Source organism: Molossus molossus, unplaced genomic scaffold, assembly GCF_014108415.1.
Source record: "Molossus molossus isolate mMolMol1 unplaced genomic scaffold, mMolMol1.p scaffold_m16_p_4, whole genome shotgun sequence".
NCBI lineage: Eukaryota > Metazoa > Chordata > Mammalia > Chiroptera > Molossidae > Molossus > Molossus molossus.
Window position 1 is genome coordinate 111245787 of NW_023425377.1, and position 9643 is coordinate 111255429.

Below are 9643 nucleotides of genomic sequence, written 5' to 3' on the forward strand. Positions count from 1 at the left end.
TGTGACTTTTATTTACAACTTAATAAATAACTCAGTGATGTGAAGTGTTTTAAGTACAGCAATGTGCTACTTTAAACAAAGGAGTGAAAATATAGAACTGACTGTGTCTAGTTGTTTTCACTTCTTTTAAGATTTAGATTTCCTTTGCCTGCCTGTCTGATTTAACTTAAAAAAAAAAAACTATGGAAAGTGGGAACCTTGAATACTTCAAAGTTAACCAAGATCAAAGTCAAATAAAGTCCACGGAATAAGAAACAAGTCTGAATGCAAAATGTGTCAAGTTGATGTTGGCTTGAAGTTTCTTCGTTTATGGCTTCTACCAAAGCCTTGACCTTGATTTGTCAGGTATCTAAGCACGGGGGTTGTTATGAAAAAGAATGGTTTGCTTCGTTTCTTCCCAAGACAGATTCAAACACAGACTCATCTACATGGCCAGGTGACTCATTACCTGTTGGTTTTTGAAACGTTGAAAATGTGAGTCTGCTCACCTCTATCGTATCTCTATCCATTGCTTCTGACTCCCAACAGACCATCCACACAACATCTTGTTTAATTCCAGCAACCTCATCTTTTAGCATGAGTTACACCTCCCTGAAATGTGAGCATGTTAAGAACATTGAAATGACTTATTCTATATTTCTTTCCACCCTCGATGGACCCTTTGGAGTGAGACCGTCTCCTTGAATGTTTGCAGGATTCCAATCTAGACTTTTCATCTTCCCTGCCTCCCCATCATGTTCGGGTCTGGGGATTTGGGCTTATGTTGAATTTGAAAAATGCAGAATTATTATTAGCATGCACAAAGGTAGTGTGGCCTGTTATTCAAAAGATGCAACGGGTGTTCTTGAAGGTTCTGCTTCGTTGACGCCCTCCTACACCACACACGTTACCGGGAAAGGCGCGGAGATCTCCCTTGAAATGGTCCGTGCGCTGCTGGGTGTTCTGTGGTTCTGTCTCAACAACCCTGCTCAGAACTCACATTCACCGGGTATCGGCCAACAGGCCCTTTGGTATCAGAGGAGGAAATAAATCACCTTCTCCAGAAACACCCATCTGTTTTGAATAGTCCCACAGATAGATGGCTGCTTGTTTCAGGGAATATTTAATGTTAGAAAGAAAAAGAAAGAAAAAAACTAGTCCAAACAGTTACTCCCCTTAAAACTAAGCAGCAAGGAGTCTTCCAGTAAATGCTTCAAAACTGCCTAACAGGAGAGACCAGGGACATCCCTCTGTGGCTCGAAATGAAAACGATAGGAAACATGACTAATAATTTTTATGACTTTGGTGACCCCTAGTGATCAAAACAGAGAACAAATTTACCACATTTTGTTGTTTTGCTTTGTTTTTCTAGAAAAGAGGAATCTTCCAAAGTCAGAAATTTTATATTTGTTTGGGTGATTTTCTACCCAGTAACTTATTAGTAAACAGCAATGTAGTATCATAGTAGAATAATTAATAAGCAAAAGGAGGGAAAAGTGTCTTTATTTGAGAGTATATTCTTTCTGGTTTTGTTTCTATGCATTTACATACAAGTTCCCAGCAAGACAAGAAGTATTTCTCCACAAAAAGATTCTACAGAACATTTATTTTGCAACTTGTATTTTTAATAGTATATTAAACTATATACATATATTGTATTTTGCAACAATATATTGTCAATATCTTTTCATGTCCTTCTGGCATATAATTTTAACTGTCCACTCACTATTTCACTATAGTTTATTTAAACATTTCTCTATCATTGTCTACGGAGGTTGTTTTAAATTTTTTTCTATTATCCTTGAATCTAAGTCTTTAAGTTCTTCCAGCATTATGGCATTAAGATAAAGTCTTAGAACCCAGTCAGTGTGGCTCAGTAGTTGAGCATCAACCCATGCACCAAGAGATCTCTGGTTCAATTCCCGGTCAGGGCACATGCCCAGGTTGTGGGCCCGATCCCCAGTGGGGGGCATGCAGGAGGCGGTCAATTGATGTTCTCTCCCATCGATGTTTCTATCTCTCTCTCCCTCTCTCTTCCTCTCTCTCTAAAATCAATAAAAAGGAAAAGATAAAGTCTTAGAAATTATTTCAAGTTCAAAAAAATGTGAAAATCAGTTTGGTTTGCAATACATAGTCCCAAACTTCCAGGTAATACTGGAAGAGAGAAACGGTCACCTAGACACATTTATAGTGTCGCCCAAAGGGAGCATGTGGGGAGCTGGGGCTCTGGGGCAGCTGTGTGCACCCAATGGCGTTCCTTGCAGGGCCTGTGACTGAGCAGGGAACCAAGAATAATAAAAAATGTTTTAATATGTGAGCTGCATGATAGCCCTTGTCCATGAAGCTAGGCTATGCCTCTTGAAAAAAAGAAACGTGTAGGGAGTTATCAGGGCGCAAGGAACTGTTTTGTAAACACGTAGATCTATGGTTCTCACATCAGCAACAAGTCCTAACCTGACTCAGGGATCCATTCACCAGCTGTTGACTAAAGGTTGTGCTTGGACAGTGTTTGCTGAACATGATTTTATTTTTGTGGCTTTCATATTCACAAGAAAAATACACAGGTCTCTTTTTCTTCTTGTTATAAGATAAATATACTCAGGTAAAGTTTGCAGCATAGGGGTAAGCAGGGAGAGGAAACTTCTGACCATCTGTTTTCGCAATTATCCAAGTAGGAGCAGCACGTTCTGAGATGCTTTCTGACTGTCCACATTACATCTCCTGGCTGGGCTGCTCTCGAGGTTACACTGTCAAACAGGTGTACTTATTCAACAACCACTCGGCACACCTCTCCCTCCCAGGAAGATGTATTAGAACATCATTCGACTGTGTCATTTTTATTTTTTATTTTTATTTTTTTAATCCTCACCCGAGGACATTCCTCCATTTTTTTGTTCAGGTAGAGTGGGAGGGAGAGAGAGGAACAGAGAGAGAGAGAGAAACATCGATGTGAAAGGAACACATCGAGTGGCTGCCACTCGCACAACTGACCAGGGCCGGGGACAAACTGCAACCGAGGCACGCGCCCTTAGCGGGAACCGAACCCGGGTCTCTCAGGACCGCAGGCCGACGCTCTAACCGCTGAGCCAAACTGGCCAGAGCCCGACTGTGTCGTTTTTAGAAAACATATTCATATACCCTTTGTTTCTTAACACCAATTACAGAAAGTAAAAATCAGTCATCTTCTGGGTTGATTAAAACTGAGGACGGATTGCCCGGCTGGTGTGGCCATGGATGAGCGTCAATCCACGCACCAAGAGGTCGCAGGTTTGATTCTCGGTCAGGGCACATGCCCAGGTTGTGAGCCTGATGCCCAGGAGGTGGCCAGTCGATGTTCTCTATCACCGATGTTTCTATCTCTCTCCCTCTCCCTTCCTCTCTCTCTAAAATCAATAAAGAAAAAAAGATTTTTTTAAACTGAGGAAGGACGGGATGAGTGGCGTGAGCTGAAAAGACACTGCACTGCGTGAGTTTGCCAGGTCCCTGCCGTCTGTCAGAGCGTCATCTGGGGACGCCGACGGGTGTGTCACAAGTCTAGCCACTTGCCCTGGCTCACAAGCCACACTCCGAAGGCACTGTTGGCCTCCCCATAGCCCCTGTGGCATTTCCCCAAAATGAAATAACAAAAGCAGAAATGACCTCCAGAAAGAGAGGGGCTGGCCCGTGTGGCTCCTTCGCCACCGGTCCACGGAGATGCGGATACTCGAAGAAGACACAGGCGCCTCTGGGCGTCCTGGTCCTCAGGGTGGCGTCGACTCGGGTGGCGAATCGCGGGCGACTTCTCTCTAAGGGGTGCCTCCTGTTGTTAGTTAGGGTTACGTGGTTGCAAGCAAAGTAAATCAATGCTGGCTAACAGGAGCCAGAAGAGTGTAAACAAGGAAGAAAGGAAGGAAGGAAGGAAGGGAGGGAGGGAGGGAGGGAGGGAGGGAGGGAGGGAGGGAGGGAGGGAGGGAAGGGGGAGGGAGAAAGATTAACTTGGGGGAGCCAGGAAAAAAGTATTAAAAGACAGTCTGTCCAGGGCCAGATCAAGAAGAACCAGCTCAGCCCTGGCCAGAATGGCTCAGTTGGTTGAGCGTCATCCCAGGCAACAAAGGGCCAGTTCGATTCCTGGTCAGGCCACAAGGCCAGGTGTGGGCTCCATCCTGGTCAGGGGGCAGCCCATCTATGTTCCTCCCTCTCCCTTCCTCTCTCTCTGAAAATTGATAAAAATATTTTAAAAGGAGAAAAGATAAACCGGCTCCCCATGTTCTGTGTTTGAGTCCCTCCACTCAGAATACCCTGTGGCATATACATGGGTGTCTCTTCAACCCTGCTTGCCCAAGGCCAAGACTGTATAAAGAACTGGTCATTTTTCTTTACTGAATGAGACATATTTATTTTGTACTTTAATGTTCTCCCCAGATAAATAATGATGTCAATTACGTGTCTCATGGACAGTCTTATGTCTTTTTTTTTTTTTTTAAATCCTCACCTGAGGATATTTTTCCATTTTTGTTCAGATACAGTGGGAGGGAGAGAGAGGAAGAGAAACATTGATGTGAGAGAGACACATCGACTGGTTGCCGCTTGCACGACCCCAATCAGGGCCGGGGACAAACCAAAACGGAAGTACGTGCCCTTGACCGGAATCAAACCTGCAACTCATTGGTCCGCGGGCCTGCGCTCTAACTGCTGAGCCAAACATGCTAGGGTGATAGTCAATGTCTTTTTAAGAAATAACTTTTAGCCCTGGCTGGTTTGGCTCAGAGTTAGAGTGTCGGCCTGCAGACTGAAGGGGTTTAGGCTTGATTTCTGATTGGGGTCATGCCGGAGGCAACCAATTGATGTGTTTCTCTCATGTCCACGTATTTTTCTCCCTCTCCCTTCTTCCCTTCCACTCTATCTAAAAAGCAATGGAAAAATATCCTCTGGTGAGGACTAACCAAAAAAAAAAACCAAAGTAATAACTTTTAGGTTATTTGTGGTTTCTAATTTTTTACTAGCTATGGCATTTTGCAGAAACATTAAAATATATAAAATTTAAACAAAGACATCCCTAAGTCTCAATTGTATTACATTCCAGAAACTTTGTTCTCCTTATTTTTCTTGTACATGCTTTTATTTTTTTGTTTTATTTTATTTTATCCTCACTCTTGGACATTTTTCCATTTTTTGTTCAGATAGAGTGGGAGGGAGAGAGAGAGAGAGAGAAACATGGATGTGAAAGGGACACATTGAGTGGTTGCCACCCACACGACCCAACCAGGACCGGGGACAAACTGCAACTGAGGTACGTGCCCTCAGCGGGAACCAAACCCGGGTCTCTCTGGACCGCAGGCCGACGCTCTAACCGCTGAGCCAAACCGGCCAGGGTCATGCTTTTAAACTCTACCTAGCATCAGCCACACTTTTGTATTGAAGGCCGCACGTTAGCAACATCCCCATGTGACCCATTTACCGAATCACACCAGCTAATAGAATGTGAGTCGAATAACACAGAAATTAAATGAGTATTTGAAAATGCCCTTTTCTATCATTTTTTATCCTGAGAGCTTCTGTCCTATAAAGACAGACATCAAAATTTTCCAGTAATTTCTTGCCCTTCCCCTCTCTGCTCAGGATCTGCGTAGAAGGCCCAAATAAAAAGGATGCCAGATTTCTGTGCTGTCACATTCTAAGAGGGAAAAAACAGCCCTGGTGATTTAGCTGAACCGCATAAATGAGAAACAGATTTGGGCAATCTGAGTTTGTTCCAAGCCACCGAAGGCCAGCACTATCCTTTGGCATATTTCTAAGGCTAAAGGGTAATTGAATCCCTTCTCCACTAGACAGATAGTAAAAAAAAAAAAAAACAACGCAGCGGGATTTGTCTGGAAGAGACAGTGCAGACTCACATCTCACTTACGGGAGCGCTGTGGCTGGGTCGAGGGGCCTATTGGACTGTGCGAGACGTCCCCACATGATGAGCCACGCACAAAGGAGCCCTTCAGCCATTTGATGCCGAATGGTCTGCAGTGACTTCAGTCACTGCCTCGTGGAGACTTGTAAAGCTGCCGCTCTTGGTCCCTGGCCAGTTCAGCTCAGCCTCAGTCTTTGCTTCATGCTATTAATGATCCCCTAATTAGACACATCAAGGCCTGTCCTAATTAAGACTCTTTTGGTTACAAGTATCCCAAACCCACTTCAAAATAGCTTCACAGAACGAGAGGGTTTAATGGAAAGGCACTGGAGTACCTCAGAGACTGCAGGCGTCAGGAAGGGTGGGGACCGGCCATCCCATGGAGCTCAGGAAACGTTGGTCGATGGTCGCCCAAGAACTCCACCATTAGCAGAGCTTAACTTGTAACTCCCCATCACCTGTGTTCCTCCATAAAACGTTCTCCAGAGGTTAATCAGATGAGCTCAAGTTGTATCCGGTATCCATGTATGAGCTAATCAGACATGGTCCAAATTAATGGTCACATAATAAAATATATGTCTACTGTGGGCCCACCTCTGAAGAGGAGAGAGATATTCTAAGAAAAGGGGTGAATTCTGAGAAAAAAAATAACTTTTGTAAGGCTTCAGATGAATGGTACAAGAACTTAAAATTTAGTTGAGACAACAGGGCCTGGTCACCTCCATGTCCCCAGTTCCTAAGGCCTGAAGACACCACAAACCTGCCCTAGTCCCCGGTCCATCACTACCTCCCTTCTAGGCAGGGGTGGGAACGTCCGGCCCAAGCGCTGTATAAGGCCCATGAAATCAATACCAGCTAACATCATGCGCCTCACCAAATCAGCCTGACCAAATAGAGCAGGCTAACTTTTAACTTGATCATTTTGTTGGCCCAAGAATGATGTTATAAATATCTCAATGGCCCTTGGCAGAGAAAGGGTTCCCCACCCCATGTCGTACAGGCTCATGACGGCCACACCTCTGTATCCAGTCCATGTACCTCTTCTGAGTGCCAAGTCCAGTCAGTCATCTTCCTACTTCACCTCTCCACTAGGGCCTTCCAGAGAAATCTCAAATTCAACATATCCTAATGAAACTCACGATCTCAACCGTGTTAGAAGTCAGAGTAGTGGCCACCTCAGTGCAGGACAGGTACTGCCTGGGCAGGAACAAGAAGGAAATTACTGGGAGTGTTAAAAATGTTCTACATATTGATCTGAGTGGTAGTTACACACACACACACACACACACACACACACACGTGTGTGTAGGTATGTGTATGTGCGCGCATATAACTGATCTATCAAGTTGCGCACTTAGAATTTGTGTATATTACATCTCAATAAAAAATAAGTGTAAAAAAATTACTATAGATTAGTCCTTCATCTTCTGCTGGTATCTATGTAAATTGCATTTGCCAACCCAATGCAGAAAGGAGCTGGACAGAGAGTACAAAGGAATGAGGCTGATTATATTATCGTTCTCAGTTATTCACTGCCCTTCCCATAGGTGCATTATATATTCTCATCGTGGCCACATGACTTGCAGGACTTCCCTTTGGAGGAAGCAGACTTCCTTGCCCCACTGATGTCACCTCGGCCTGTGATTTGCTTTGTCCAGTAGAATGTGAGCAGAAACAACAGACACCGTGTGTGAGCAGAAGCATGAAGAGCCTGGGCCCCATGGGACCACCTTTCTGCTCCCTCTGCAGCATGAGCTGCATATTCCAGATGGGGGCTGCTCCTCCTGGCTGGAACCGGAGACCTGTAGCCACCACAGACAATGTCCTCTGAGCAGGAAACAAACTGTCAGACTCCGAGATTGTGAGGTTTTCTGAGAGCGTGAGGTTTTGAGGTTTTGCGGTTTCCTGAGCCGGCTGCTGCAAACACCAGGTGGAGGACCTAGCGTGTTAAAGAAAGCCTGCCAGTCCCCAGGGACAGCGAGCATCCTCATGTGGGAATGCCAGCTCACTCTTCACAGGCCTGCACGTTGTTCAGAAGGGACTAGATTCTTAATTAAATCCCCTCTGAACTTTTAATTAATACATACTTCCTTTTAAGTGTTGGCAAGTAAATCAATCTGTTTTTTAAAACACTTAAAACAAAATTATGGTGATCCTGAACATGTGTTTCAGTAAGAACATAAGGAAATGCCTGAAAAGGAAATGCGTCATCTGATGTGTATTTTTTTTTTTTTTTTTTCCTGTTGTCTTTTCAGGACTCATGGGTTTCCTTCTTTATGCAGATCCGCCACTAGAGGTCACTGTAGAGTTCTGCATCCACACACCCCGTGTGTAACGCTGTCTGACCTCTAATTTCGACAGAGAACTCTACAGGTTTTTTGTTGTTGGTTTTTTAATCTTTATTGTTGAATGTATTACAGATGTTCCTCATTTTTCCCCCATCGACCCCCTCCTCCCCACTCCTGCCCCCCTCCTGCCTTTCCCCACACTGTTGTCTGTGTCCATTGGTTATGCATATATGCATATAAGTTCTTTGGTTTATTTCTTCCTACCCCCAAACCCCCTTCTCTTTGAGGTTTGTCAGTCTAGCAACCAAGTTGTACTTCTTAATCCCTTCGCCTTTTTCACCCATTCCCCCAACCCCCTCCCATCTGGCAACCAACAAAATGTTCTCTATATCTATGAGAATGTTTCTGTTCTGCCTGTTCATTTTGTTTGTAGATTCAATTGTCAATAGATATGTATTCATTGCCATTTTCTTTGTTCATATTTTTTATCTTTTTATACAAGAACACTCTTCAACATTTCATATAATAATGGTTTGGTGGTGATGGACTCCTATAGCTTTTCTTTGTCTGGGAAACTCTTTATATGGCCATCGATTCTAAATGACAGCTTTGCAGGACAGAGTAATCTTGGTTGTAGGTTCTTGCTTTTCATCACTCTGAACATTTCTTGCCACTCCCTTCTGGCCTGCAAAGTTTCTTTTGAGAAATCAGCTGACAGTCTTATGAGAACTACCTTGTAGGTAACTAACTGCTTTTCTCTTACTGCTTTTAAGATTCTCTCTTTGTCTTGAACCTTTGCATTTTGATGATGATGGGTCTTGGTGTGGGCTTCTTGGGGTTCATCTTGTTTGGGATTCTTGTCTGTGCTTCCTGGTCTTGTATGTCTGTTTCCTTCACCAAGTTAGGGACGTTTTCTGCCACTATTATTTCAAATAGGTTTTTGATTTATTGTTCTCTCTCTTCTCCTTCTGGTATCCCCAAGATGCGAATGTTGGCACACTTGAAGTTGTCCCAGAGGCTCCTTACACTATCCTCATTTTTTTGGATTCTTTTTTCTTTTTGCTGCTCTGATTGGGTGTTTTTTGCTTCCTCATATTCCATATCAATGGTTTGCTTCTTGGCTTTACCTACTCTACTATTGAATCTGTGTAAATTATTCTTTATTTCAGTTAGTGCCTCCTTCATTTATGACTGTGCATCCTTCATTTCTGACTGCTCCTTTTTTATGCTCTTGAGGCCCTCACTAAGTTTGCTGAGTTTCTCACTAAGTTCATTGAGCATCCTTATAAGCAGTGTTTTGAATTCAGCATCTGTTAGATTGCTTATCTCCATTTCACTTAGTTCTTTTCCTGGGGTTTTGTTCTGTTCTTTCATTTGGGACCTGTTTCTTTGTGTCCTCATTTTGGCTGCCTCTCTGTGTTTGTTTCTATGTATTACTTAATGAGAGGTATGGGGCTCGCTGAGACCAGATGCTGCTTGTTTGAAAGAATTTAGGAAA